The sequence below is a fragment of the Pristis pectinata genome, chromosome 18, assembly GCF_009764475.1.
Source record: "Pristis pectinata isolate sPriPec2 chromosome 18, sPriPec2.1.pri, whole genome shotgun sequence".
NCBI classification, from domain to species: Eukaryota; Metazoa; Chordata; class Chondrichthyes; order Rhinopristiformes; family Pristidae; genus Pristis; species Pristis pectinata.
This window is the reverse complement of record NC_067422.1, coordinates 39,798,030-39,804,637: the sequence shown is the minus strand read 5'-3', so window position 1 is coordinate 39,804,637 and position 6,608 is coordinate 39,798,030.

Below are 6,608 nucleotides of genomic sequence, written 5' to 3'. Positions count from 1 at the left end.
AATCCAAACCAGATGCAAGCTCAGTCTGCCTGATGAAAAGCAACTTGCCTGCTGTTTGGGGTTGAGGGTGACTTGATTTCAGTCTAATTGTGAAGTGACTGATGAGGCCGATGTAGCACCCACAGGTAGGTCAGGCGGATAGGTAAGTAGGTCCCATTCTTCAGGACTTCTGATGGATGTGAGGTCCTCAGTGCCGTCCCAAATGCTCCTTTTCAACTTTGAGCAGTCATGGGCCATAGAAAGGTAGGGATGTTACTTTTTTTTAAAAGACTTTGAAAACATCCTTGAAAGTTTCCACTGATCAGAATCAGGTACTGACACGTGTCATGAAATGTGTTGTTTTGTGGCAGCAGTACAGTGCAAAGACATAAAGACATAAAAGTTACTGTAAGTTACAAAAATTAAAAAAAGAGTGCAAAAGAGGAATTAAGGGGTGGTGTTCCTGGAATGTTCAGAAATCTGATGATGGAGGGGAAGAAGCTGTTCCTAAAACATTGAATGTGGATCTTCAGGCTCCTGTACCTCCTCCCCGATGGTAGTAACGTGAAGAGGGCATGTCCCGGGTGGTGAGGGTCCTTAGTGATGGATGCCGCCTTCTTGAGGCACCACCTCTTGAAGATGTCCTCAATGGCGGGGAGGGTGTGCTGTGATGGAGCTGGCTGAGTCTACAACCCTCTGCAACCTCTTACAATCCTGCACATTGGAGCCTCCATACCAGGCTGTGATGCAACCAGTCAGACTGCTCTCCCCCGTACATCTGCAGAAATTTGCAAGAGTTTTTGGTGACATACCAAATCTCCTCAAACTCCTAATGAAGTAGAGCCTCTGGCATGCCTTCTTCATGATTGCATCAATATGTTGGGCCCAAGGTAGAACCACGTCACTCCTGTAAGCCTCCTCATCGCATCTGAGATTCTGCCAACAACAGTGGTGTCATCAGTGAATTTATCAATGGTGTTTGAGCTGTGCCTAGCCACACAGTCATGAGTGTAGAGAGAGTAGAGCAGTGGGCTAAGCACACATCCTCGAGGTGCGCCTGTGTTGATTGTCAGCGAGGAGGAGACGTTACTACTGATCTGCACTGACTGTGGTCTCCCGATGAGGAAGTCGAGGATCCAGTTGCAGAGGGAGGTACAGAGGCCCAGGTTTTGAAGCTTGTTGATCAGTACTGAGGGGATGATAATGTTGAACGCCAAGCTGTAATCGATAAACAGCGGCCTGACGTATGCTTTGCTGTTGTCTAGGTGCTCCAAAGACGAGTGGAGAGCCAGTGAGATTGTGTCTGCTGTAGACCGGTATGATTGATGCCCTTTTGAAGCAGGTGGGAACCTCCAACTGCAGCAGTGAGAGGTTGAAGATGTCCTAGAACACTCCAGCCAGCTGCTCGGCACAGATTTTCAGTACCCTGCCAGGTACACCGTCGGGGCCTGATGCCTTGCGAGGGTTCACCCTCTCGAAGGACGTTCTGACATTGGCCTCTGAGACAGAGATCACAGGGTCGCGGGATGCTGTGGGGATTCGCACAGGTGTGGTGTTATTCTCCCTTTCAAAGCGTGCATGAAAGACGTTGAGCTCATCAGGGAGTGAAGCATCACTGCCATTTATGCTGTTAGGTTTCACCTTATAGGAAGTGGCACGCAAACCCTGCCACAGCTGCCGTGCATCCGATTGTGTCTCTAACTTCACTCGGAATTGGCTTTTGCTCTCACGATGGCCTTCCATAGGTCACACCTGGACTTCTTGTAGGGTTCTGGATCGCCGGTCTTGAACGCCACAGATCTAGCTCTCAGCAGACTGCGAATCTCCTGGTTCATCCAGGGCTTCTGGTTTGGGAAAACTCAGTATGTTCTCGAAGGCACCTACTCATCCACACAGGTCTTGATGAAGTTGATGACGGCCGTGGCATATTCATTCAAATCTGAAGATGAATCCCTGAATGTGGTCCAGTCCACCGATTCAAAGCAGTCCTGTAAACACTCCTCCGCCTCCCTGGACCAGACCTTCACGGTCCTCACCACTGGTGCTGTGGTCCTCAGTCTTTGCTTATATGTCGGGAGTAGAAGCACAGCCAGGTGATCGGACTTGCCAAAGTGCGGGCGCAGGTTGGCACTGTCAGCGTTCTTGATGATGGTGTAGCAGTGATCGAGTGTGTGGGCTCCACTGGTTCCACAGGTGATGTGTTGGTGGTAGTTGGTCAGGGACTTCTTCACACTGGCCTGGTTGAAGTCCCCCGTGATAATCGGGATGGCATCAGGGTGCGCTGTCTCTTAACTGTTGATCACAATGCTCAGCTCCTCCAGTGCCAGCCTGACGTTTGCCAGGGGTGGAACGTTCACCACTACCAGGATGACGGCAGGGAATTCCCTCGGCAGGTAGAACGGACGACACTTGACTGCCAGATGTTCCAGGTCGGGGGAACAGGACTGAGACAGAACCGCCACGTCTGTGCACCACAAAGAGTTAATCATGAAGCAGACATGGTAATCTGGGAATACATTGCATGTTTCTGGATTCTGGCATCTGCGTGAGTATCAGAGGAAACTGAGTGTAATTGGGGCCTCAGTTCTGGATTTGTCAGCTTGGGAGAGGGTGCAAATGTTGGCTAGCTTATCCTTGCAGTAGATTTGGAGATTTCTGCCCACAGGCTGCCCCCAGAACACTCTACGCAAAAGATGCATTTCACTGTGTTTTTTGATGTACATGTGACTAATAATTTTAAGATTCTTAGAGAATCTTATCTTAGAGAATATCTTATTTTATAAGATATCTTATTTTAGAGAATATCTTAGAGAAAGCATTTGTGGTATCTCTCCAGTGGTAGGAGTTACATATATCCGAAGCATACAGGAGGACAGGATCATTGCTGTTGATCACTGCAGGGCTTACATGCCATAACAGGCTGCATAGCTAACAACAGCGCAACCCTTCCTGATGAACTTAACCAATTCTATGCGCACTTTGGACAAAAGGGAAGTGGATTGTCACCATCCACCCTGACAGCCACCAGCGCAGCTGAACCTGTGATCACAGTGGAGGACATAAGATCAGTCTTCTGGAGAGTGAACATGAGGAAAGCACCTGGCCCAGATGGTGTCCCAGGCCGCGTGCTCAGATCTTGTGCTGAAGTATTTGCAGACATATTCAACCTCTCCCCGCTTCAATCTCAGGTTCCCTCCTGTTTTATGAAGACCACTATCATCCCGGTACCAAAGAAACGCAAGGTAGCATGCCTCAATGACTACCGACCAGTGGCTCTGACATCCACCATCATGAAGTGCTTTGAGAGGTTGGTCATGGCACGCATCAACTCCAGCCTACCAGACAACCTGGACCCGTTGCAATTCGCCTATCGGCGAAACAGGTCTACAGCAGATGCCGTCTCCCTGGCCCTACACTCAGCTCTGGAGCATCTGGACAGTAAAGACATATATGTTAGACTATTGTTTATTGACTACAGCTCTGCCTTCAATGGAATAATACCAAGCAAGCTTGTCACCAAACTCCGAGACCTAGGACTCAACACCTCCCTCTGTAACTGGATCCTTGACTTTCTAACAAACAGACCGCAATCAGTGAGGACAGGCAGCAATACCTCCGGCACGATTATTCTCAACACCGGTGCCCCACAAGGCTGCGTCCTCAGCCCTCTACTTTAATCCCTATACACTCACGACTGTGTGGCCAGATTCTGCTCTAACTCCATCTACAAGTTTGCAGATGATACCACCGTTGTAGGCCGTATCTCAAACAGCGATGAGTCGGAGTACAGGAAGGAGATAGAGAGCTTAGTGGAATGATGTCATGACAACAACCTTTCCCTCACTGTCAACAAAACTAAAGAGCTGGTCATTGACTTCAGGAAAGTGGGTGGTGTACATGCACCTGTCTACATCAATAGTGCTGAGGTCAAGAGGGTTGAAAGCTTCAAGTTCCTGGGAGTGAACATCACCAACAGCCTGTCCTGGTCAAATCACGTAGATGCCATGGCCAAGAATGCTCACCAGCGCCCCTACTTCCTCAGGAGGCTAAAGAAGTTTGGTTTGTCCCCTTTGACGCTCACCAACTTTTACCGCTGCACTATAGAAAGCATCCTATCTGGATGTATCACAGCTTGGTACTGCAACTGCTCTGCCCAAGACCGCAAGAAGCTGCAGAGAGTTGTGGACACAGCCCAGCGCATTACGGACACCAGCCTCCCCTCCTTGGTCTTTACCTCTCGTTGTCTTGGTGTAGCAGTCAACATAATCAAAGACCCCTCCCACCTGGGACATTCTCCCTTCTCTCCTCTTCCATCGGGTAGAAGATACAGGAGCCTGAGGGCACGTACCACCAGACTTAAGGACAACTTCTACCCCACTGTGATAAGACTATTGAACGGTTCCCTTATATAATGAGATGGACTATGACCTCACGATCTACCTTGTTGTGACCTTGCACCTTATTGCACTGCACCTTCTCCGTAGCTGTGACACTTTACTCTGTACTGTTATTGTTTTTACTTGTACTACATCAATGCACTCTGTACTAACTCAATGTAACTGTACTGTGTAATGAATTGACCTGTACGGTCGGTTTGTAAGACAAGTTTTTCACTGTACCTCGGTACAAGTGACAATAATAAACTAATACCAATGCCAATGATAGAGCAGGAGCTTTGTGTCAAGTTTGAGAACCTGATATTTACACTCTATCTATTACCAGACTACAAATGCAGTGAAGGCGATGGTGAAGTTCATCTTCCATGTCTCCCTTTGGTTTTGTAGAGCAGCAAACAAGCCTATGATGATTTGGCTTCTGAATGTGCACACACACTTTTCTGCTCTCTCCCCGTATCTCTTGACTCTCTTGTAGTTCAAATACTGTCAATCTCTGCCTTGAGTTTATTCAATGACTCTCCCTACACCGCTCTTTGGTGTAGTTTCACAACTCTTAAAAGGAAGAAATTCCTCTTCATCTCTGTCTGAAATGGGTGAGCCCTTATTCTGAGATTGTGTTCCCTCATGCTACAGACCCACACCAGAGAGACTGCCTCTCACCAGCGACATTGTCAATCATCCTCAGAACCTTGTGTTTCAATGTGATCATTTCCCATTCTTCCAACCTCCAACAGGCTAACCTGTTCAATCCTCCTACCTACATAAAGCCCCACGTCTGCATCACCCTGGCGAACTTTACTGCACAACCTGTGCTGCAAACAATCCTTCCTTAAATATGTAGCAACTGTACACAGTACTTCAAGTGTGGTCTCAATACCGCCCTGTAAAGTTGAAACTTTCCTACTTTTATACTCTATACCCCTTCCAATAAAGCATGGCATTCCATCAGCCTTCCTGCGTGCTAACTTTTTGAGGTTCGTACTGGGAGCCCTAGATCTTTTTTGGACCACATTTTGTGCTCAATTTAAATAATAATTCTTCCATCCAAAGTGGATGCCTTCACATTTTCCCATATTATACTGCTGCTACCAACTTCTTGCCCTCTCAGCTAACCTACTTATATCCCTTTGAAGGCACTTGATGCCTTCCTCACAACTTGCTAACCCACCTTTAATATGTCATCAGCAAATTTGCCTTCAGTAGACTTAAGTCCCTTATCATTGTATTTATCATTGTAGACTGAAAATTGACAGCTGTTGCTCCAGTGCTAATGCCTGTGGCACCTCACAAATTACTGGTTACCAATCCGAAAATGACCCATTTATCCTAACTTTCTGTTTTCCATTAGTTAGCCACTCCATTGCTAATATATGACCTGAGGGTCTGAGTTACAGGGAGAGGTTGGGCAGGCAAAGACTTTATTCTGTAGAGTGTAGGAGACTGAGGGGTGACCTCAAAGAGGTGTACAAAATCACAAGGGGTATAGATAGGGTGAATGCATAGTCTTTTTCCCAAGGAAAGGTAATCAAAAGCTAGACAGCAGAGGTTTAAGATGAGAGGGGAAAGATTTAAAGGGGACCTGAGGGTCAACTTCTTCACACAAAGTGTGGTGCATAAATGGAAGGAGCTGCCGGAGGCAGTGGTTGACGCAGGTACAATTACAACGTTTAAGACATTGAGACAGGAAAGGGTTAGAGGGATATGAGTCAAACGCAGGTAAGTGGGACTAGCTTGGTGGGCACCTTGCTTGGCATGGACCAGTTGGGCAAAACGGTCTGTTTCCGTGCTGTACGACTTTATATCACAAAGTAAACCAGGAAGCGCAAAATACACAAACACTCCGGACCCCCTGACCCACCCTCCGGACCCTCCGACCCGCCCTCCGGACCCCCTGACCCGCACTCCGAACCCCAACCCCTGACCTACCCTCCAACCCGCACTCCGGACCCGCCGACCCACCCTCCGACCCCCCGACCCACACTCCGGGCCGCCTCTCCGACCCACTGTCTGGATCCCGACTCTGGCTACCCGCTTCCCAGCTCAGCCCGAACGAATGAGCGAGCCGTGCCGAACTATCAGGATTGCCGAACTATCAGGATTGCCGAACTATCAGGATTTCCGGACAATCAGGATTTCCGGACAATCAGGATTTCCGGACAATCAGGTGCCGAACTATTGGAACTTCCCGTCAATATTCCGGATCTCTGCCATTTCCCACGGTCACACCCGGGC